We start from the raw sequence: 26157 nt of genomic DNA, 5'->3' as shown, positions 1-26157 counted from the left end.
CATATATATTGTCAAGTGAAATGACTGATTGTTTTGTATATCATTGAAGAACTCACATATGTTCTTTGCCATCGACGGAATGTACATCGTCTAAACCTTTGAAGGTCATCAATGGCATATTTTTTTAATTGATCTTATACAGTTTCTTCTTTCTCTTTGATAGATGCTTTTTGGTGCATCTTTGTTAAAAAAAAAGAGGGACGAAAGATACCAAAGGGACAGTCAAACTCATAAATCTAAAACAAACTGACAACGCCATGGCTAAAATGAAAAAGACAAACAGAAAAACAATAGTACACATGACACAACATAGAAAACTAAAGAATAAACAACACGAACCCCACCAAAAACTAGGGGTGATCTCAGGTGCTCCGGAAGGGTAAGCAGATCCTGCTCCACATGTGGCACCCGTCGTGTTGCTTATGTGATTACAAATCCGGTAAATAGTCTAATTCGGTAGGTCACATTCATGAAAGGGAAGGGGATTGTAGTTACGACGTAAGGAACATATCCGATATCATTTGTGAAACGGTTATTCCATAACGGTCAACCAACTCGTGATGGCGTCCGTAAAATTTACGAAGGGATGATTTCAACTTCACCATTTGGAACTCTTGGTTTAATAGCTTCCTTGTGAGCAGTAACCCTCTATCAAGAAAATCATAATAGGAAATGCCAGCACGGGAATATCGTATCAATTGGGAGATATATACCCCGTATGCAGGTGCTGCTGGAATGTTGCTACTGAGATATGGAAAGTTCACAATTGGAAAGCTGAAATCATTTCTTTTGTCGTAAAGTTTTGTTTTTAACCGACCCTCATTGTCAATTTCTAGATGTAAGTCAAGATATGAAGCCGACTTAACTGTATCTTTAGTATCCTTTATCTCCAATTCGATAGGATAGATGCGTTCCACATAGTCACAAAATTTTGAATTGTTTAGTGAAAGAACGTCATCTATATAGCGGAAAGTAGAGTTAAAGGATATCGCTAACTTCTTATCTTTCTTCCTAAGAAATTCCTGCATGAAGTCAGCCTCATAATAATAAAGAAACAAGTCGGCAAGTAGAGGGGCACAGTTTGTTTCCATTGGGATGCCGACAGTCTGTTGAAAAACACGTCCTCCGAACGTTACAAATATGTTGTCAATCAAGAAATCAAGCATCTTGATAATATCGGTTTCAGAGAATTTTTTGTTTGAATCAGAGTGATTCTTTACAAAGTATGATTTATCCCTCCCTAAGACAAGATACTTGTATCTACATTGGCCATTCTTTTTTATGAAGCAAAGTAATACCGACTCTTTCAATTTGTCTTTTAGTTTGGAATGTGGAATACTTGTGTAAAGAGTAGAAAAGTCAAATGTTTTAATACTGTTACAAGATGAAAGAGAGTTAGATTGTATGTACTCTAAAAGATCTTTGGAATTTTTAAGTATCCACATCTGATTCACGCCACCTCTAGAATAGGCAGTTTCACAATAACTTTGAAGCCCGTCTTTAATTGCTGATAAAATAGATGTTAATAATTTAGAAAGAGGTTTCGTGGAGCACTTGGAAGACCCAGCAATATACCGTTTGTTAAATATTTGTTTGTTTTAAGATTGTGACACAGTGATCACGGCCCTAATATTGACTATTCTACATATTTTGTTCACGCATCGTTGTAAATATAATGGAATTTGATGCGACTACCATACAAGTGAGACGTTTAGCGCTATAAAACAAGGTTCAAATCACCATTTTCTACATCTAAAAATGCCTGTACCAACATGACCAAGTCATGAACATAAAAGAGGTACAAAAGATACTAAAGAGACAGTCATACTCATAAATTGAAAATAAACTGACAACGCCATGGCTAAAAATAAAAAAACAAACAGAAAAACAATAGTACACATGACACAACATAGAAAACTAAAAGAATAAGCAACACGAACCCCACCAAAAACTAGGGGTGATCTCAGGTGCTCCGGAAAGGGTAAGCAGATCCTGCTCCACATGTGGCAAATGTCGTATTGCTTATGTGATAACAAATCCGGTAAATAGTCTTATTCGGTAAGGGACATATCCGATATCATTTGTGAAACGGTTATTCCATAACGGTCAACCAACTCGTGATGGCGTCCGTAATGAAGGGATGATTTTAACTTCATCATTTGGAACTCTTTGTTTAATAGCTTCCATGTGAGCAGCAAAACTACATCAAGAAAATCATGATACGAAATGCAAGCACGGGAATATCGTATCGTATCGTAACAGTTGTTGTTCATTCGTTTGATGTGTTTTATCATTTGATTTTGCCATTTGATTAGGGATTTTCCTTGAAGTTGATTTTACTTATTAGTGTCTCCTATACTGTGTAATAATTGGTGGACCCTTATATACACTTTAATAGCTACATTGTAGTTGTTTAGTAATTAAGAAGGATAACTCAATCCCAAATTAATCTCACTGCAGCTTTTTTGAAGCAGATTAAGCATCGTTTTGATGTCATCGAAAAACACACTGAACCAAGCGCATGTGATTTTCCTTTTACAGTCCATATTGACGGATGACGGTATTTCTTAGATTTGGTTGAATTTATATTGAATCAGCAATTAAGACTGAAGTCATCATCGAAAAAAATATTTTCTTTACTGTTTGTTTGAGAGCCACGTATTTTTTGTTGAAATACCGTTGAGCGTCATGAGATAGGCCCTAGATTTGACATTTTAAAGTAATTAATTTTAATACACTATTCTATTTGAAGATATTCGTAATTTAAACAATAGCACATTACAAACACAGACAAGACACACATTAATTAAAACACATAAGTACAAATAGACAACACGTAAATAAATAAACATGTAAACACAGACCACAGCTTACCGTATACATAATACAAGGGATGAGCAGTGCTCCTCTATAAAGTTACTGTACTCTTATACTTCACATACTGGAATCTGAATATAAAGAAATATGACTTCATAAGTCAAAACAAGTAAATAATATAGTTAAACTCAATGCAATAAAATTGAGAATGGAAATGGGGAATGTGTCAAAGAGACAACAACCCGACCAAATAAAAAACAACAGCAGAGGGTCACCAACAGGTCTTCAATGTAGCGAGAAATTCCCGCACCCGGAGGCGTCCTTCAGCTGGCCCCTAAACAAATATATACTAGTCCAGTGATAATGAACGCCATACTAATTTCCAAATTGTACACAAGAAACTAAAATTAAAATAATACAAGACTAACAAAGGCCAGAGGCTCCTGACTTGGGACAGGCGCAAAAATGCGGCGGGGTTAAACATGTTTGTGAGATCTCAACCCTCCCCCTATACCTCTAACCAATGTAGTAAAGTAAACGCATAACAATACGCACATTAAAATTCAGTTCAAGAGAAATCCGAGTCTGATGTCAGAAGATGTAACCAAAGAAAATAAACAAAATGACAATACTACATAAATAACAACAGACTACTAGCAGTTAACTGACATGCCAGCTCCAGACTTCAACTAAACTGACTGAAAGATTATGATTTCATCATATGAACATCAGGCACAATCCTTCCCGTTAGGGGTTTAGTATCATACCATCATAACATATATGAGAAGAACATAACCCGTGTCATGCCAACAACTGTTTTTAGAATAAATGTGTTTAGTTCCGATGCAAAGACCTTATCAGTGACTCAATATTAAGACAATATTCTATGCTGAAATCTAACAACAGCCAAATATGAAAAATATCATCTATTTTATACACATTGGACTTTCACACACATTTTCATAACACATATATATCTTTCATACCAAGATAAAAATATAGAAATACATGAATCAAATACTAATGTAAAGAATATAACTAACCTAAATATAAAGAATGGTTTCCAGAATAAGAATAAATATATAAAATCACAATAAAGTGTCAGTGTTCTATATCTCTGTGCAGAATTTCAAAAGAGTGTCTCAATATCAAAGGAGTTCACTAAGTAACCAATCAGAATAAAGAAATAGAAAACCCAGGATGTTGTTATGATATTGTAATTATTGTATTTATTTATGTTGGCCTGATTTGTATTGTGTGGCCTGATAGTTGTTTACAGAATAATTTTAGAATTGTGCAGTTTAGAAATCTCTGGAACAATTACAGAATGATTGGAACTTTCCAGAATGATCCTAATAAAAGATGCATTATATAAACTTCTACATTTTACTAGAAACTTCTGTTGTAACTTTCTAGGATGTTCCATTATAGACTGTTCTAGAATCTTCCATGACAAATATATATATATATATATAGACACTACTAAAGTTAAACTCACCCTTGGACTTACTCTTGGACTTAGACTTATACATCAATAGACTTTAGTATTCACAGCAATTTAGATTGAAACTTTAATTCTACAAACAACATCATACTGGATTGTGGCCGTAGTAGTGAACATAATATTCAGATTGAATTCCGAAAGATATCCGGATACAGATACAGATAAAAGATTGGACTCATATTTTGACAGTTAAGTTGACAGTAATATTTGTGTAATAATTCTTGTAAACGTTTGTATAATAAATATTGTTAAATTTTATTATTGATTTGTGTCTTTTGTTGGCTACAATTTAAAGGCGATTTCTGGCCGTAACAATGTAAATACCTAAGTGAATAGACATTCACGGTTCTGTCATACTGTATACTCTATCAGAGTCAGTCAACAAGTAAATGCATGAACGAAAATATACAAATACTTATATAATTAAAATCAAGCTGTACTACAAACTCCCCTGCATTGGGAAATGACGTCCCCGTCATTGCAGTCAAGTTTCAACAAAAGACAATATATAACACACACGTGAAGTTCCGACTCTCAGTACTTCTTACTAACAATTCACGAAATTAACTTTCAAACATATAAAAGATAAAACACAGATCTCAATCACTGAATGGAATAATCTCACTGAATTTCTATGATGATTTCAAAACAATTCTGCTTTTGCTTTCCAATCAAAAATCACTCTTTTTAAAACAAATTCTCCAGACCTTAGCCCCTTCGGTTCTCTCCTAGCACGACGCGACCTTTTAGGCGGCGATATCGAAGTAAGAACCAAATCATCTAACGTATCACTATCATTATCAGATTGAATGGTTTCATCTTCGTTTAATAATTCATGATCAGATTCATCACTACCAGAAGCCCTTCCTAATTCAGAATCATCTCTGATTTCCTGCATATCAGATTGGGCGTCCCCAACTGATTATGTTGTTTCCTGTTGTTCAATTCTACATCATGTAATGCACCAGTACCCCCAGTGCTTGTTGGAGCGCTATCTGTTGTCATAGCAGGTACAAAATAATATTCATCCTCTGAAGAAGATTAACTAGCTAAGTAGGGAGTGTCTGTAACTATGACTGATTTCGGTTTCGTTGGTGATGTCATCGGTTTTAATCTGATTTCGGTTTCGGTTGAGTTGTAACGGTTTTATCTGAAATATAGCCAATACGACTCAAGGCAGTATATAACATGTAGTTACACGAATGAATCGTTCATTTAGAGTTTTTCGTTATCGTTAGAAAAAATTGTACACGAAAGTATTATTAATTCTATATGTATAACAAAGTCATAAGACTTTCAGAAGTTCTAGTTTTAACATTTTGTATTTGTATTTTACTCTAAAAAGAATTAAAAAAATCCATCAAAATTTACTTACAGATATTCATGATATTCTACAAACTGTAAAATAAAAAACTTATTTTGTTTATTAGATTGGTATATATACATGATACTGTTAAGACTTTTATTTATAATCAAAATTTATACAACTATTTTTCATTAAAAAAAATTCAACACAAATAGCACAATCACAGCACAGACCCAATATATATTGGAGCTATATCTTAAATATCCCAATATACTTCATGTTGGTTATGCCATGACCTTTTAGTCAAAGCTTACCACTATTTGTTCAAAATTAAAATAACATATTAGAAAATGTTTGGTGTGAAGGATTTATATAAACGTTTTGTTGCATAAAAATTGAAATACATTATATTAATCAGTTATACATATTAAGGTAAAATATAAAGTTCTGTTCATTCAATTTTAAAACTAAGATAATCCAAGCAACCAAAGGGAGACAACTGCCAAATTTTAAATAAATATGGAATATAGTAATGAAAACTACACATGATTGATAATATGTATAAACATTAAAATACACGCAGACAAACATTCTGCTTCTCTTCATATAAACTCATGCAAGTCAGGATGAAAGGAAACAAATATTGCATACCCCAAACTTAACTATTAGTTTATGTAGCTCTTATTTGTTGCATTCTATCAGGTTTCACATGTTTTAATAACATGACACAAGCTTGGCAAGATTTTGATGCAAAGGTAATTTATTATTTGTGTATTCAGATATGGCACTTTTTATACTGACAAACTTGGGTTGAAATCATTGTGTTATCTAGTTAAAGATTGTGGTTTTTCCAACAATGTAAATTACATTAACAATTTTGTGCACTTAAAACTTCCATGACCAAATTAATTCTTTTAATCGTTATCAATTCATGCAAAACTCATTTAACACTCTGTTAATGTATTAATAAGTCATAACTATATCTATGGTCTCTCATTATTCTGAAGGTCAAGTAAGTTGAGTTCACCTATTCAACAGTAAACACACTTTTCTAATGCAGCAAGATCAAATAAACAGAAAAATGGTTGAAAAATTGTTTTAAATTCTTAGCTATAAAAATTATTGTCAATAGAATTTTTTCGGAATAATAAATGATAAATATAGACCATGTTTACTGAATGTACTTTAAGGACCCTACTTAAGATGATTTTACTTCCCACAAACTGATATTTAAAAAAAAAAAAAAAAAATAGCATGAAATGAATTCGTAATTTTTTTTTAAATGTTTTTCAATAGATATTCAAAAAGGGGGCGAAAGATACCAGAGGGTTTTTACTTATGAATTATTTATTAAAGTGATTACAGTACTCAAACTATTAACACACGTTTGCAATTGTGGCACAAGTCTTCCTTATATATGAGGATCCAGTGTAAAATATCAACCTCTCTTGAAAAGATTCCAAAGAGAGTTTTTCGAAGGGAAAATATATACAAAATGGCACTTAGTGGTTTTTTTTTGGCGTATTTGAATTAGCTAAAACTTGCATAGATGATTTATGTTTAAAAATTGAACAAGTGTATATGGAATAAGGAATATTCAACAAATGTTCTGAACCAGGAATGATTACACTAGTGATTTTGAACCAGGAATGATCACACTAGTGATTTTGTTCCTGGAATAATTGCACTAGTTACTTTGAACCGGGATTTATTACATAAGAATTTAAGATGCATACATTGGTGAAGCGTTTAAATGCAATCACTTTGAACACACGACAACACAGTATAGTGCTTTATTTTCAAATTAGATTTTGATAATTTTTCTAATCCATCAAATCATTTACTTTTAAATTGTCACTATTTGTGATATTCATATATCATATATACTGGATTGTCAAAGTTTTCCTGTGCATTTGCGTTTTGGTAGACTTCAATATAAAATCATATCTTCTGTATCAATATATATCTATTAATCAAACCGGTTCCTTGAAAACTATTCTAATTGTAACCTATCAATTTATGTAAACAATAAACAGGTCTAATATAAACAAAAACAATGATATTAAGATCAACACTTTCGCACACATCCAATATTTTCTAGTGAAAAACAGTTACTAGGAATAAAAACAGGGTGGAATGAAATTACGCTTACAATATCAATTAGTAAAACGTATGCAATTGAAAATAAACTTTGGGGAAAAAATATTAAGTGGACGATTTTTCAAATGAACAAAATGACATGCTTACGTTTTTTTTTTAAATTGTGTAATTGTTTGTATTCCTTCTGCACAAAAAAGAAGACCTTTTACTGTTACAAAATGATAGAAATTATTATAAATTAAGGAATGTATCTCCCTCATGCAAAGCTCTAATTCCTTTCACGGATTTGGCTATACTTTTTGGACCTTTTGGATTATAGCTCTTCATCTTTTATATAAGCTTTGGATTTCAAATATTTTTGCCACGAGCATTACTGAAGAGACATGTATTGTCGAAATGCGCACCTGGTGCAAGAAAATTGGTACCGTTAATTTAATTACTACCACTAGGTCGATGCCTCTGCTGGTGGACTATTAGTCCCCGAGGGTATCACCACCCCAGTAGCCAGTACTTCGGTACTGGCATGAAAATACGGATTTTTTAGTGTTATTAAAATTTACTGTTACAAAATGATAGAAATTATTATAAATTAAGGAATGTATCTCCCCCATGCAAAGCTCTGATTCCTTTCACGGATTTGGCTACACTACCAATAATTTACCCACACTTTTTTGGTACATTTCTACCCTCGTACATATCAGTACTGTTAGGAAAGACTGAAAACTTATAATGTTATACTTTCAATGGAATCAGTACTGATTTTGTCAGTACTATTTCAGTACTTTTTTCAGTACTGTTTCAGTACTGATTTTGTCAGTACTGTTTCAGTACTGATTTTGTCAGTACTGTTTCAGTACTGATTTTTTCAGTACTATTTCAGTACTTATTTTGTCAGTACTGTTTCAGTACTGATTTTAACAGTACTGTTTCAGTACTGATTTTGTCAGTACTATTTCAGTACTGTTTCAGTACTGATTTTGTCAGTACTGTTTCAGTACTGATTTTTTCAGTACTATTTCAATACTGATTTTGTCAGTACTGTTTCAGTACTGATTTTGTCAGTACTATTTCGGTATTGTTATTTTCAGTACTGTTTCAGTAGATTTGGTGTTGTTAATCTTTTTTACTTGAAGGTGTATTGTTTCAAAAAATATTTGGAACTGAAAACTTTTAAACTAGGTAAGTATAGTATGCTATATAATAATTGTGGCATATATTGTATCTTTTGTAGATATCTCTGATTAAGTGTTTATCATTAGAGAAGTTTTTACAATGTGCATCTCAGTTCAATTGGTATCCAAATATAGGTTTGATAATTCTGCGACAATATTATTATTATCCTTTTTTAGCTGGTTACGTTTGTCTCTTTGACTATATCACCCTGCTGCGCAGATTTTTTTTAGCGACGTGAACATGACCAAGGAAAATTATCAAGCTTACTCTCGTCTATCGAAAAACTATTGAAGCGATAGAGAAAACAACAGAAATGAAGCAAGATAAGCAGTTTATCGGATTTTACCCATTAGGAGCACCTGAATTCACTACCGGTTTTTAATGAAAGAGGTGTTGTAAATGCCCTTTCGTTTTGTGATTCTTTGCTTACTTCTTGATTTTGATTGTGACTGTCTTTCAGTGTTTATAAAAATAATACGCACTCGACATCAGGGAGATTCACACTGTGGTTCGAGGCTGATATTTTACAGTATCAATGTGTGTAATAGCGCATAATTTATATATATATCAAACAAGATACTGTTCACTTTTTGGTATTTTGATATTGCTTAAAATATGTTGTAATTAATGCAGTCATATGTTACTATGTTAGGCAATGCATTATAATTAACACAAAACAATGTCTCGATTACCTTATTTTTAATCATAACTGAAATTTCTTTTATTTATCATAACCATTTTTTAATATATAATAAAACATTCAATGTCATACCAACATGTGAAGTTTGTGGCAAAAATCTCTGTCATTTGCATGCCCCTTGGTTATTTTATGACCCTTTAAAGCTCATAAATAAAATAATCAAAGAAACAATTAATTTTGCATGTATCATGTTTCATTGCTCTCCCCCTATGCCATCTTTTCTTTGGAATGCTTTGTTGAATGTCAGTTTCCTGGCTCTTTTCCTCAATTTAGTCCCGGATATGATGTGTCTTTTTACATGTACAGTGGTAATTCAAGAGGACACTTTAGTTCTAATATGAGCTCATTTTAAGCATCCACCTTTAATGTTTTGGTACTTGTACGAAACTCAGGATTCAATGGTTCATGATTAAATGTTGTTTTTTTTTCTGATGAGTGCCATATTGATACATCATTTTGTTTATAGGTCTTCAATTTTCACATTGAACATTCCCATGTCTGCTCCTGTCTCCATTGCTGTTTATCATTCTGAGGAAAGAAAATGTAGTGAATTTATAAAGGCTACTATAAATTTTCTTATGTTAAAACTTTCCTCATTTCTGTGTTATGTAAAAATAAAAAGAATGCACAATTATGGAAGAGAATGGTCTGACATCAAAATTTACTTATTACTTTATATACTACCAGAAGTCCAGTAATGGACTGGACTTCTGATACTACATGTATATATTATAATCAATCAAAGTTGAAATTTGTTTCTAAATTAAAAAAAAAGGAAAATATGATAATTTAATTCATCATCATCAAAGTATTGGTGTTTGCCAGTGGCAAGTATTTCATACACGTGTAGCTTTAACCATCGGTCTATTTATGTGCTCTTTATAATAAGATCTGTGAAACAACGACAAAAGACATTTAAATATATACTAACTACTTTATACAAAAGTACAAAAATGTTTAACAGATTGAAGTGGAAATTCAATTTAATTGAAAATTTATCGTACATAGTCATATATGTAGCACCAGAGATGTTATACATCTATCTATGGTAGCACACAGAAACGTGTCCGATTCCTCCAAAACGCGTCAATGTGACGTCAATGATTTGATAAACATGTCAAATTGCATTGGCGAAACCACTTCTGCGGGAAGCCGGTCGAGCAGTACCCTCATAGACATACATTTTGTAAAAAGACATTTAGGCATCACCGGATAATATTAAAACAATAGAATTTACTTACTATTAAACGATGATTTAAACTTTACAAAACGTATTAAATGAAATGTTAATGGGTTTTTTTCTAAATACGCATGACATATTTGCCACTGGACATTAAGTAATCAATAGTTAATTATGTGTTGTAAACTTAGCCTGCAGTTATGCTTGTTATGAATTACCTATGCTGAACAAACTAATGCTTATCAATGACATACAGTAAACATGGTCAAGCACCGGGGAAAAATACAATATAAAATGTACATTATGTATTAGTTTTCTAAATTGTGAAGTACCTCTGTCTGAACTTTATTATAATAATAATCATATTGATAAAGAAAATCATAAATTAAAGCGCTTCAAATAAAAATAACTTTTTATTGTGCATTTTTTTTTAAACCAAGCAAGCAGAAGAAAGAGTGCACAGTGTAGCATACCTTGGACATTTGTCTGTAAACCTTTCCTCCAGATTTTTTTTGGCACCTGCTTCGACTTTTTTATCTAATCATTTATAATCCAACCAAACAATACGGGTTCTATCGTATCCCACACCATTAATATTGAATTGCGTTTTTACTTTACAGAGTATCATTGGGGGTATATGAGTTTTGAAATATTCTGGCGTTTTTAACCGGACACATTCTTAAATTATCGGACACATTTTTGAGATTGTAACAATACAAAAAAAGTTATTGTCCTAAGTCAGGAGTTTGGTATTCAGTAGTTGGTTTTCCCGCTTGAATGGTTTTACACTAGTAAATTTTATTGAGAGCCTTCAATGGTTGTCGTCTGTTTATGTGGTTTATAAGTGTTTCTCGTTTCTCGTTTTTGTATAGATTAGACCGTTGGTTTTGCCGTTTGAATAGTTTACCGTGGCACTAATAATTTTTGGAGCCCTTTACAGCTTGCTGTTAGGTGTGAGCCAAGGCTCCGTGTTGAATTGCCGTACCTTGACCATAACTGTTTACTTTTATAAATTGTCACTTGGATGGAGAGTTGTCTCAGTGGCACTCATACCACATTTTCCTATATCTATAGACCATTGGTTTTCCAGTTTGAATGGTTTTACACTAGTCACTTTTGGGGCCCTTTATAGCTTGCTGTTCGGTGAGAGCCCATGCAGGCACGATGTTGAAGACCGTACTTTGACCTATAATGGTTTACTTCTACAAATTACGACTTATATGAACAGGAGACTTTTCTCATTGGCAGTTATACCACATCTTCTTATATATTAATACAACACTGAGCCACCCCAATTACTCGTTTGTGAGGGCTGCCTAGAGTCAGAGGTGGATTTAGGGGAGGCAGGGGACCCGCCCCCCTCTTTTTGGGAACAAAATTGGATGCTTATATAGGGGAATCATTGAAGCGTGACTGGAGCCGGCCCCCTCTTAGGTCAGTCAGTTGGCCCCCACTTATGTAAATTTCTGGATCCGCCACTGAGAGTGGTTACACCGGGCCATAAATGCATCGGACTGAAACAACATACTGGTTGTGTGTACACTGACAATCAAATTAAAATTTAAAATTTGTATAAAATATTGTAAAAAATAATTTTTTATTTGAGTGCATTTACGTAACAATAACACAATGTAACCGTAGACATAAATATCATTGTTACACTCGTAAGTATTCATGCAGTTCCTTAGTCAACCCTAGGCCACCCCTAGGTCTGCATTCCGGCGATATAGCCTAAACTTCATTGTAACAATAACTTTTTTTATGACTGTTACATTTCAATGTAACCATAGCCAGTACCAAAATAAAATAGAAATTTAAATATTTCACAGACATCTTTCTTTACAATATAAAAATAGGAAGACTGTTGGATGATTTTTACCACATCAAATGCCCAATGAGCAAACCCATATATCGCATTGCCCAGATCGCATAGCATGCTAAAAAAATATTTAAAAAAACCCGAAGTAACAGAAATGTTGTTGTAAAACCATTTCAAACGAGATCACTTATATATAAAAATATATATATATATCATGCAGCAACAACTGAACAGCAACAAACACAGTAGTCAATGTGGCGAGATGAAATAATTTTGTAGGCACCTAGGACTTATATATTAAAATGTTTCCCAAATTAAATGAAGCATTGGTATTAAAAAAAAATCCAGTCAAAATAGGAAACATATTTTTAAAAGGGGGTTCCAAATCTGGAGATAGGGTTTCCAAATAGATTTCCCTTTTCAAATTTATGCACTTATCGTTAAAAAGGGGATCCAACCTTCGGACCCCTCCCCCTTCTTACGCCGAGGGTTGTACCGCACTTCCCTTTATCCAATCATATGTTTAGAAAGTCAGGCTGATCATTTCTCAAATATGAATTTGACAAATATTAATACTATAATCTATTTAATAAGGTTTGGTAAAGAAGTAATAATTCTTGATATAGGAAGATGTGGTGTGAGTGCCAATGAGACAAATCTCCATCCAAATAACAATTTATAAAATAATCTTTATTGCAAAATTACACCCATGAGGGTCAAGCAATATATATATCCAAAACAACCCGAGATTTTATACCTATTTTGACATTTACAGAAAGTTCTGTAACCAGAGGCGGATCCACCCATTGTTTTAAAAGATGGTTCCAAACACTCGGGATAAAAGGAAAAAGGGGGGTTCCAACTATATGTCCCAACACAGTCGCCTACAGATTTCATAATTATAGCGAAAAAATGGGGGAAATAAAATATTTTAAGTAGTATTATATAGAATAATGTATTGAACGTCCAAAATAATTTGGTGTTCCAACCCCCGGAACCCCAGGGGTCCGCCACTGTGTAACGCGTATTCTCCTTCTTTAACTAACGTAATATGTTTTGAATTAGCTATGCTACACTTTTCTCAGTTTTAAAATATTCAATGTACTACTATAATACCTTGATCTACCTTCAATCCCATTGTGGTATTCAATCCAGAAGAAGTTTGAACTGTTGAACTGTTGAAATGTCAGTGCGAGTGCAAAAATAACGTTTGTAAACAATGAATGACGTCATGTGTAAATCCAATCACATAAACGTTTTACAATAGGCAATTGTATTTTCCATATTGACGCGCTTTTGTGATTACGATAATAACATCAACGGCAAATTTGAGACAACAGCAGATCAGCCGGGAAGGATAGGATACAGAAATACAGCAGAGAAATTATCGGTTTACCAGCCACTTGCAGAAAGTCTTAAAGTTACAGAAAGAGACGATTGTTACGACAAGTCAGAGATGGCGGATCCTTTTCGAATCATCTACGGATTGCTATTGTTCATGTATGTTTTACAAATGTATGTCTTCTTCCATCACAAGTTTTATTCCGTGAGCATCCTGTCAGATCATATATTTTGCCGGAATCAACATTCTGGAAACTGTGTCAACAGAATACAGAATGTTGATTCTGTATTTTGTTGACACAACATTCTGTATTCTGTTGACATTTAAACAAAAACAATGTCTTTCCCTTCAAGAATTTAGTTCAAATGTGGTTCATAAGGGAAAACAGAACATTCGATTTACATATATATATATATATATTTGTTTATAAAAAAAGATGCCGTATTATTGCCAACGACACAACAACAACAGCAACAACATATATTTTATTTGCCAATCATGGCACCCAAAATGAGTGGAATAATCACAACTCTCCACAACAGATCAGATGACCAGAAATTAACAAATATAGGTCTGTGACACCATACGGCCATCAATAATGAGCAAAGCCATATTACATATTCAGCTAAAAAAGGCACCAAAATGACAAATGTCAACGAATTTAAACAAGAAAACTAACGTTCTTATTTATGTACAAAAATGAACGAACAATGAATATGTAACACCAACAAACAACAACCACTGAATTACAGGCTCCTGACTTCGGACAGGAACATATATACAGAATGTGATGAGGTTAAACATGCTACGGTCTTCCCCCCTAAACCTGGAACAGAGTTGTAACAGTACTTCATAACAACAAACTATAAAATTTAGTTGAAAAAGGCTTATTTAACTTTAAATTTATAACATGAATGTAAATAGAAATACATCTCAGTAACAAAAACATAATGGACGTTACCGTTACCCAACAAAAAAAGTCACTAAATACAGATCTGAGAGTACTTGCAGTTACTGACAGCTAGTTCAAAGCCACTAACAACTAATAACAACAAGAGTGCAAACACTGAAATGTCTCGCCCTCTTTACTAATCCTTGATACTATCTTGATAGACCTAAATATAAAGCTTTATTACAACTGTCACATAAACTCAATATTAACCAAGAAAATTAAAACATTGATCAATGAACCATGGAAATGAGGTCAAGGTCAGATAAACCATGCCAGGCAGACATGTACAGCTAACAATTCTTCAATATTACAAATATAGTTGACTTATTGCTTATTAATAAAGAAAAACAGACCAAAACACAAACACTTAAAACTTAGCAATGGACCTTGAAAATGAGGTCAAGGTCAAATAAAACCTGCGTAACCGACATATAGATCATAAAATATTTGCATACACCAAATATAGTTGACCTAATGCATAAAGTATTAGAAAAATAGACCATAACTAAAAAACTTAACTTTGACCACTGAACCATGAAAATGAGGTAAAGGTCAGATGACACCTGTCAGCTAGACATGTACACCTTACAATCATTCCATACACCAATTATAGTAGACATATTGCATATAGAATAAGAAAAAACAGACCAAAACACAAAAACTTAACTATAACCACTGAACCATGAAAATGAGGTCAAGGTCAGATGACACCTGCCAGTTGAACATGTACACCTTACAGTCCTTCCATACATCGAATATACTAGACCTATTGCTTATAGTATCTGAGATATGGACTTGACCACGAAAACTTAACCTTGTTCACTGATCCATGAAATGAGGTCGAGGTCAAGTGAAAACTGTCTGACAGGCATGAGGACCTTGCAAGGTACGCACATACCGAATATAGTTATCCAATTACTTATAATAAGAGAGAATTTAACATTACAAAAAATCTTAACTTTTTTTTCAAGTAGTCACTGAACCATGAAAATGAGGTCAAGGACATTGGACATGTGACTGACAGAAAGTTCGTAACATGAGGCATCTATATACAAAGTATGAAGCATCCAGGTCTTCTACCTTCCAAAATATAAAGCTTTTAAAAAGTGAGCTAACACCGCCGCCGCCGGATAACTATCCCTATGTCGAGCTTTCTGCAACAAAAGTTGCAGGCTCGACAAAAATCATGCATCTAACTTCAAAGAATTAGTTCATAGTTTTTTATACTTCTGTTGATTATATTTAATCTTAGTTTTTTCCTTCTGTTAAAAAGAGATTAAATAATAGACGCAATGTTCAACATATTTGTTTTAAGATGACAAATTTGTGTTACATTCGTTTAATTTATAATAATACACACAAACTAAAGAGACAGAAAGACAAAAGTTTGCCTCCAACGACAAGCAAGAATAAACCAAGAAACAGAAAACAGACAATTTTCCAATGTCCTATTTGGCTGGCTTTCATATTATTCCCATTGTTGTTATAAAGTAGACAAAAGCAATGAAGAATCGATAATAGTGTGGTGCTTGAATATGAAGAAAAGAGAATAACAGGCAAAATTAATAATAAAAAGTGAAAAATGGTATAGAATATTACAGAATACAGAAATGAAGAAACCACTTCCAGACCAGACCCTTTTATAAGTTGCACATTTTTTTATTTTTTTTTTGCCTTTTAAATCTTTCTGTTCGGACACCATATTGGTCCGACATCCCAATAGCCTGACGCCCTATTAGTCCGACGACCCATTGGACCGACACACGAATATGAGTAATCCGACACATAATTATTGAGCAATACTTTGTATGAATAATATTTATATTTCAAGAGGATAATCCCAATAGTTTAAAATGATCCTACTGAGATTCCTCAAAATAATATTTATTGGAGTACATGTGTTAAAAATTTGCTTAATGTCCAGTGGCAAATATTACATGCATGTTCAAAACAATTGTTAAATAAGTACAATAGGTAAGTCCTGTAAAAGATGTCATCTGGGGTGAAAGAAGGTCAATGAAACTTGGACTGCCACTGGACAACGAAAGCATATTGAAGGTGGACAGAAATTTGCCCTCCTGCATATTCAGACAAAAGGCCACCCATGGCCTCTAAAAGAGTTGTTGCAATAGTTATTAACCTGCAGAGATCATGGCACTCTCTTTCTATACATGCTATACGAGGCATCCGATTATAGGTGACCAATCTTACATATGTTGAAAATTAAACATCCCGCACAATTTTACTACCAATGTTTTTACTGTTTTTACTGTATCACATAAACATTATCCGTTGTGATGACAGACTTGCACTTCTGGTGACATTTTCTTAGTGAGAATGTGTTCACATATGGAACAAATCTTGTCCTTATGTCCCACGTAAGTGTCATCAATTACTCCTGAACCACTTTACAGAATTTTGTAAATCATCGATACAATCTTTATCTCATGATGTATTTTTTCAAAGGACAATTTACAAAGTGTTACGTCCATAATTAATACCATAACATGAATGTTGGGAAAAACAACTTTTTATAAATGCATGCAAAGTATTTGATGCAGTATGATCTATTGTTATAGGTATCTAAAAATGGATCCCACCAGAACACAAAGACTAAGTCTATGAGGAAAATAAAGTTTTATATCAACGACTAAAAATTGTCATGAACAGATAAAATATGAGATAGAGATAGAACTGGTATGAAAGGTAACAGTAGAACATTGACATAATTTGAAAGGTAGGTATATATATATATACATAGTTTTACACTCAATTATGATTTTTTTAGAGTAAGTATTTGCAATTATTCCTATAATTTTATTTCAATATCATGAAATGTTGTAATGTGTTCATATGACAACAAACCAACAACGAGCAAATTCAAAAGAATAAAGAGTAGAAATACAATTCTTCAACAATTGAAAGATATCATTAAAGTTAACAAAAAAGTCTACGGGAATAAAATTGAGAATGGAAATGGGGAATGTGTCAAAGAGACAACAACCCGACCAAATAAAAAACAACAGCAGAAGGTCACCAACAGGTCTTCAATGTAGCGAGAAATTCCCGCACCCGGAGGCGTCCTTCAGCTGGCCCCTAAACAAATATATACTAGTTCAGTGATAATGAACGCCATACTAATTTCCAAATTGTACACAAGAAACTAAAATTAAAATAATACAAGACTAACAAAGGCCAGAGGGAAGTACATATTCGTACACACAACTTCTCATTTAACTGTTTCACAGATTGCATTGATATTGTGCTCGAATAATCAGATTATATTAAAACATATGTGTTTTGGTGCCGATCCAAAGATGTCAGAGTGTTACAGCAGGACATAGTTGAACTTAGAAACATAAAGGAAATATAAACAAACATCTCCTTCTCTGTAACCGAATAACATATTTAAAAAATAGTAATATATTATAATCATTAATGAGAATTTCCACTGGTACTAATAATGAAAAAATTCACAAAAAGAATACTTTTATTATTTTTTTAAACTATTGCATAGTGTATAAAATAATAAAAAGTTGTAGGATTGTCACTGAGACAACTATCCACCAAATTTGAGACGATGTGAATGTGAACAATAATATACAACTGTGCAGACTTCAACAATGAGAAAACCCATACCGTATTGTCGGCTACAAAAGACCATGACATAAACAATATATGAAACAATTTAATTTAGAAAAATTAACGACCTAATTTATAACAAAACAAATTAAAAATGTTAAAAGTGCAGCCCGTATTGAAAACATGGAGATTTGCCATGAACCTAGACTTGGGACGCCAAAATTCTTCTCCAAATCGTATAAGATCAGGCCCTGAAGTCATAAAAAATTTTCTCAGTGCCCGGAGAAAAAAAGCGTGGTCGAAAATTGAAATCCAGCATTTTGATTGGTTGATTTGTTGATTTTGGAGTTTGAGTAAATAACTGACTCGAAAGTTTAATGACTTCAAGGCCAGTTTTCAAGTAGGTAAATCAAACATTGTTCCATTTTTTTTCTTTCAATTTTCTCCCTGTATAATATAAACCTTGTATAATTAACGTTATACCACCTTTAGCAATGCATGTACACTGATTCACATTATGTCATGGTTGACCTATGTTTAATCTTATTATTGGACTTTAACAAAATGATAAATGTTATAATCCACTTTTTCCTTTCCAGAAACAAGTTGGCAAAGATATATATCACATGCATAGGAAGAGCAGTGGAAAATAACATTGAAGCAGAATTATGAAACAGTTATTTTAAAAAACATTAAATTGAGAGAGAGAAAAACACATTTTTTTACTTTTTAATGCTGTTCATTCTTAAGATTACTGTTTATTGTATTTGCAATGGAAGTTTTTGCAGTTGATAAGAAGATAGAACTAAAAATTTGAGTTCTTCAGCTTGTTTTTATTCAGTCAATAAAAATCAATTTTGAAAAGCAAACCATATATGTTCAAAAATCAAAAAGGTTAATTATGTACCAAATGACCTCCGTCAGACATTAATCAGTCTGTTGGAAATCTTTCTTTAAATGTTTATACTTATTTTACAAAATGTACCTCTGTTTGTATGTCTGTAAGATTCAAATCCATCAGAGATTTCTGAGGAACTACAAACCAAGAGTTTCTGAAAGTCATCAGTCCTCATGTGAACATGCTATACTGAGTAATGTAGTTCTCACCCTTTCAACTCCCCGTTAACGGGATGCCTAAATATTGTAACACCAAATTTCATATATTCTTTTCGTAAAATACGCTCTGCAGTTTTATAAGAAAGAGTACAAGAGTTATGCATACATGTATTTAAGTTACTATTCACAATACACTCATTACAAGTGAATGAAATTGCAGCATGATTAATGTATACAAAAAAAAAAGAAATCTGTCATTAAATGTATTTTACCATTAAAAATCTTACAATGAGCATATGATTGGAAATTTATTTAATATGAGAAATTAGACTAAAAAAGTGGTCGTATTCTGAATATTCGCTCAGCTCACAGTAAAAGGAGAAAAACATACACTGTTCAGTCTGAAGGTACCTGTTCATGTAGGGGGACATGTCTTATAGCAGATTCTCTCCTTGTGGTGAACTAGCATGTTAAAAAGGAGCTCAGTGCATTATTGGTCTAGTTCTGTACAAAGTATGTTAATTACATTGTATTTATATCTGAGTATCATGTCCTCTTCCTGCACTTAACTTGCCACTGGATCACATAACATCAATCCATCCACCCATCTTCTCAAAAGTAATATACCGAGTTCCAATGTTCAATATGTTCTGATTTGACTCAAGCAAGATATAAATACATGTAATATGGTATTGTCAAATAGAAGTATTAATAAGTATTAAAAACATAAACCTTATAGACCACACAAGATGCAATTCTGACAATAAATATGACATAAAGCCAGAATATTTAAAAAAAAAAGAAGGCTAAAGTAACTGTCGAAGAGCTGGATCTAAAGCAAAACCACTTCAGGACAACAAAAATCAGAGAAATAAAAAAAAACATAACGAAAACATTAACATGTCACGATATAGAAAATGAATGGAAATGGGGTTAGTGTCAAAGAGAACAATTAACCCACTCCAAATATACAAAACAACAAGGCATCACTATACAGATATATTCTGATTTAAAAAGTGTTATAATGAAACAGTACTGAAGAAATCTGTAATGAAACACTACTTACGAAATCAGTACTGAAACAGTACTGTCAAAATCAGTACTAAAACAGTACTGTCAAAATCAGTACTGAAACAGTACTGACAAAATCAGTACTGAAACAGTACTGTCAAAATCAGTACTAAAACAGTACTGTCAAAATCAGTACTGAAACAGTACTGTCAAAATCAGTACTAAAACAGTACTGTCAAAATCAGTACTGAAACAGTACTGACAAAATCAGTACTGATTTCATTGAAAGTATAACATTATAAGTTTTCAGTCTTTCCTAACAGTACTGATATACACGAGGGTAGAAATGTACCAAAAAAGTGTGGGTAAATTATTGGTAGTGTATACTTTTTGGACCTTTTGGATTATAGCTCTTCATCTTTTATATAAGCTTTGGATTTCAAATATTTTGGCCACGAGCATCACTGAAGAGACATGTATTGTCGAAATGCGCATCTGGTGCAAGAAAATTGGTACCGTAATTTAATTTATAAAATCTTTAGTCACATTAATGACAATTTAAACATTTCCTCTTGTTTATAATTTCTTCATCGTTTACTATTTAGAATATTGCAGCTATCTTTATAAAACTGAATTCCTGCAATTATTATCATTCTCAGTTGAATATTTAACTGAAACTTGTTACATTCGTATAACTTTTTCATACCATTTATATATCGTCCCTTTAAGGAAGCTCGCAGAAAAAAATCAAAAATTTATTTTTCATTACAAATTTTATTAATTACCTTTAGTAGTTGTTACTTTATCATATGGTACAAAAATCATTCCAAAAAATTAAATTCGTGTTGGCCCCAGGTGACTTTTAAAATGTAGATATCATTGATAAAGCTCTAAATTATCTCCCTTTGGTACAAAAATGCCATTTTTTGGCATTAAAATTGAAATATCTTTTTTAACTCATCGGTAACCTATATTTTTTATTGTTGTTTTCGAATAAGCTGTACATGAACTAAATAATTGTAAAATTTACGCGATTTCTGTAATTTAGTTCTTTTTTATTTCGATATTACCGCGTTTTCTCCTATTAGTTCAACAGAAAAAAAGGACATTAACAAAAATGTATGCTTCTTTCAAAGGCAGATTGTTAGCGTAAATGAACGGTGACCCCATTTTTTTATTTCATTTTTTCTATTAAGTATCAGATAAAGTACATTTATAGAAAAATATAGCGAAATCCTATATTGAATAAAAAAATGATTTAGATCCGCTAGCCCACTTAAGTATTTTCTTTTAACAGCTCGATAACAAAAGTTCTTATGTACAACTTCTGGTACTATAGATTTACGTTTATTTGGGGTTAATTATTGTAAAACCTAATGAACCGTCTAACACTGATAGTGACACTTGATGATAAAATGCAATCATTGGGAAAAGTACTTGATTTTAAATAAGACAATAAACGTTGTGTTAAATTATTTAATCTTAATTCTTAATTAAAGAAGAAGAGTTATGTCCCTTGTTGCTTAGGCTCGTTGAGATAGCACTCCGTTAAAAAAGTTTAATTATTAATGAAATAGAGGTAAGATGGAGCCACAACTTGAAGCAATATGTAAGCGTATGAATGCTGATCATATGGAACGCCTACTGAGTGTTTTACAAAACGAAGAAAGTGAATCTAACGGAGATGAAGTGAATGAACATAATCAAAACAAATAAAAAAAAGAGCGTCTTTCAATCAATCTGAGACACCTCAAAATAATAATCCCGAAAACTTTGTAAAACCCATCTTTCTTAAAGACGAAGATGTACATGGTTCAGTAAACCCCCCAAGAACTCTTTGGCTCACAAATGTAGAGATATACAATGCCATAGGTACCAAAGTTCCAGCAGAATGTTTTTACGGTATTCAACGGATCAGAGAGATGTGGCGCCTTTATATGGACCACGAGGAGTACAGACTGTCTTTGTTAGTGACAGGGCTTAACCTGCGTGGTAGGCAGGTGTCCCTATATTCGCAAAATCCTCTCAATCCTGGTAGGCTTCAAGAAAATACTATTCGTATTAAGGTGAAGAATGTCCCTCTGTCCACTGACGACGGAAAAATCCACAGAGCCCTAACTCTACAAGGGTGTGACATTCAAGACCTTTTCCGAGAATATCTGAGAGTCAATGGCGAGTTAACTGCTTGCCAGACTGGTGAAAGAGTGGTAATAAGCAAGGTACTAGACAAGACCATACCAAGAAATCTGCAGATAGGCAAGGCTAGGGTTTTCCATGCTGGACAACCTGAGTTCAACAGAAGCATCAATTATGAAAACAATTTTAAAACCTTTTTCATTAAAAGAAACGTCCACCAGCAGTGGCATCGACCCAGTGGTGTAAATAGTTATCAAAGGTACCAGGATTTTAATTTAATACGCCAGACGCGCGTTTCGTCTACATAAGACTCCCCAGTGACGCTCATATAAAAACAGTTGTAAAGCCAAACAAGTACAAAATTGAAGAGCATTGAGGACCCATAAAATTGGCTTATTTTTTTAGGTCATTTTCGTCATATACTTCTTAATGTGTGTATGAACCGATTTGTCGTTGGCCATTTTGTTTTTGTGTGGCTTCGGCACTTATTGCAAATGAAAATAAGAAAAAGCGAGCATAAAATTTATGACGTTTTATTTTTATTTTGTTGATTGATACATCCAACACTGAATTAGTCAAATATTTCTCGGACAAGTTTTAAAGTGGATCATACTAACACAACTAGAGATAAAAATATCATAAGTACATAACGGAAATAAAATTGAGAAGTGTTAAAATCATATACACCATAGGAAGTCAGTGTTGTCAAATAGTCTGATCAATTAACTTAACGTGTCAGTTTATATCTTGAAAGATCTAATTGTAAGTAAATATCTTCTTTTATTTGATTGGTAATATATGATTATAATAAGCTTTAAATATTACAAATATATATAGAAAATCAAAACTGATCTTCTTACATTTTGTGTAAAAAGATTTGTATGTACAGCTGTTAAAAATATTAACAATCTTTTTCAAAGGCGTTTGAGAAAATTCCTTGAAATTTCACTTTGTATTATTGAGACAGTATTGGTTTCATAGTTGATTCGGATCAAGTCTATTTTGAAATTTGAAATCTATATGACATAAATTCGAAAGACTCTTTTTACATTTCGGTCAATTACACATTTTTTTATCCAAAAATTGAAATTAACTCCTGAATAGCGTTGTCCTTCTTGTCTTTTGAATTGCGTTGAAACTTTCTGTCATAGAAAAATGAAATTGCTTCCTGCATAGCCATTTACATCAGTTTTCCTACTTATACTTTGAATTTTCGGTGAAATTTTCTGTCATAGATGCGCATCGTTTATATTTAACCACACAGTATTTGTAATTACGCAATGGAAATTTTGTCTTGAAAAATGTTTAACTTTACCGTGCATTGTTTTGATTTGTAAATGTTATAATCGACTAGAAACTGAAAGAAAGTTATGACTTCCAAATATATTTGCGACTTTTGTTTAGCTATTCTAAAACAGATGTCGTATTAAAACACGTAAAAATATACAATGTTTTTTTTTTGTGACAGGTTCTTGTAATGTCGCTTTTTTACAATGAATTCCAATTTTTAAGTAAGCATGTTGAAATATCAAAGAATTCATCTTATTTCGTAGCAAAAATAAGACCAATGAAATTGTGCATATCTTTTGAATATCCCGACTATGGAGTTCCTTATAGCAAAGCAAGGTCGTTAAACACATCGGTAGTAGAAGTATCGAATGTTTTTTTACTATGGGAGCACAATATTTGATGGCAGTTGTTATCTTGTAGTTCGTTTCTGTGCGTGTTGCATTGTAGTTTGTTTTTTGTTCCCTTCAGTGTTTTGTTGTTTCGTTGTTTTCCTATTATAGTTGATGTGTTTCTCTTTGTTATAGTTTGTAACCCGGATTTGTTTTTGTATCAATTGATTTATGACTTTTGAACAGCGGTATACTTCTGTTGCCTTTATTTATCCTAAACATTAGGTCCGATTATCATTTCAGCTCCTGACAACCGTTTACGCATGAGTAGTAAACTTTTTTCTACAGTTAATGCCATGATTATACGTTTGTACATGCAAAACGTTTCCTTGTTTTTTGTTTTTATACTATTGAAATGCATTTTAGAACTTCCAAAGTATCTAATATTAATCGACAGAATTCAAAAATTCAAATCATTGATATATTCATCTAACACGAATTGACTGGGTTTAAAAATTCTCATCACCAGCATAAGAGTCAGACATGAATTTATTTAAGTGATCATTTATCTTCACTGGTATAAATATCTGACATTTATTGAATAAAGAAACGCACAAGTGTGTATGAGTGGGAAGACAGGAACATTTTTCCTTATTCAACTTTTGACTAACAATGGAGATAGCGTCACAGCTGATGTAAATTAAAATTCTCGTGATGTTCTTCCCTATGTACTTGAACAATAGTGTGTATTCATTTTCACACATTATTTTTCATTTATTATTTTTAGAAATCTTAATCGTATTTTATTCAGCTGCGTATATAAGTTTTTGTGATTTTTGTTTTAATTTCCGTGTGCACCAAGTGGGATGCACTTTGTTTCTGATGCCTGCATGGTTATTTTTATCCTTTCTACAGGCAGATTTTATGTTCATGTTTGTGTTATGCAGTATGTATGTCGACCTCTAATTTTGGTTGAGTTTATTTATCAACGATGTGAATAAAGGTAAGAGGAGCAATAGTAGATCTCCTCTTACAATATAAATTTCAAAATGACATATATTTTCATTGTTTCCTCTTTACTGATATTCACCTGATATAAATTTATATTGAATTTAAAGATCACTCTAGTTGTCACTTGATTAACGAACAGTTCTTGATGAGAAACAAATATTTGAAATTTGTCTATCATTAGTTTTGTTAAACAACTGGAACTGCACGGGTAACAGGTAGCAGATACAAAGTGCAACTCGATTAGTGCTCACGGAAATAGAAATAAAAACAGTCTCAAAACTTATATATGAAGCTATAAAATGCGATCAGATTTCTAAAAATATAATAAATGAAAACCAACAGAAGAAAAAAACTAATCAAACTATTGTTCAAGTACAAAGGGAATAAAATCGAGATCTTTTTTACATCAAGTGTTTTTTTTTGTCATCAGTCAATTTATGTTATATACCTGTAGCAATGATTAGATTGTTTTTTTTTTTAAATTTATTTTGGAAGCATTTAAATGCATTACAACAGTATTGAAACAAAGAAACAAGTTAACAAACAACATATAAAGATGTATAATTATGGCATTAATTGTAAAAAGATTTTACTTATGCTAAAACGGTTGTTAGGAGCTGAGATGACAGTCAGAACTAATGTTTTTGAAAGGATAAAATTGTTCTCTCACAGCTAAAAATCATTCGATACTACTACCACTGAATTGTTTAACGACATTGATTGGCTATAAGGAACTCGCATAGTCGGGATAATCATAAGATATGTTCAATTCCATTGGTCTTATTATTGCTACGAAATATGGTGGATCGTTTGATACTTCTACTACGGAAGTGTTAAACGCTAGTTTAA

General features: G+C 32.5%; 1 protein-coding gene and 2 long non-coding RNA genes across 3 annotated transcripts in view; 2 read left to right on the top strand and 1 right to left on the bottom strand.

Moving 5' to 3' along the window:
- Positions 1-9584: 9584 nt before the first annotated feature.
- LOC139491747 (uncharacterized) lies at positions 9585-13908 on the bottom strand. Its single transcript, XR_011656620.1, has 2 exons — positions 13716-13908; positions 9585-10128 (listed from the first exon to the last, which is right to left on the bottom strand). It is a non-coding gene; the product is annotated as an uncharacterized lncRNA (long non-coding RNA).
- Positions 13909-13915: 7 nt separating this feature from the next.
- On the top strand, positions 13916-19338 carry LOC139491748 (uncharacterized). Its single transcript, XR_011656621.1, has 3 exons — positions 13916-14099; positions 17473-17630; positions 19075-19338. It is a non-coding gene; the product is annotated as an uncharacterized lncRNA (long non-coding RNA).
- Positions 19339-23361: 4023 nt separating this feature from the next.
- The window catches only part of LOC139491767 (peroxidasin homolog), a 42056-nt gene continuing 39260 nt past the window's right edge, over positions 23362-26157 (top strand). The window contains exon 1 of the mRNA XM_071279618.1: positions 23362-23440. The gene's annotated coding sequence lies outside the window, so the exon portion shown is untranslated. The remainder of the gene's footprint in view (positions 23441-26157) is intronic.

The sequence above is a fragment of the Mytilus edulis genome, chromosome 10 (genome assembly GCF_963676685.1).
Source record: "Mytilus edulis chromosome 10, xbMytEdul2.2, whole genome shotgun sequence".
NCBI lineage: Eukaryota > Metazoa > Mollusca > Bivalvia > Mytilida > Mytilidae > Mytilus > Mytilus edulis.
Note: the sequence above shows the minus strand (reverse complement) of the source record. Positions and strands in the feature narration are given on the sequence as shown.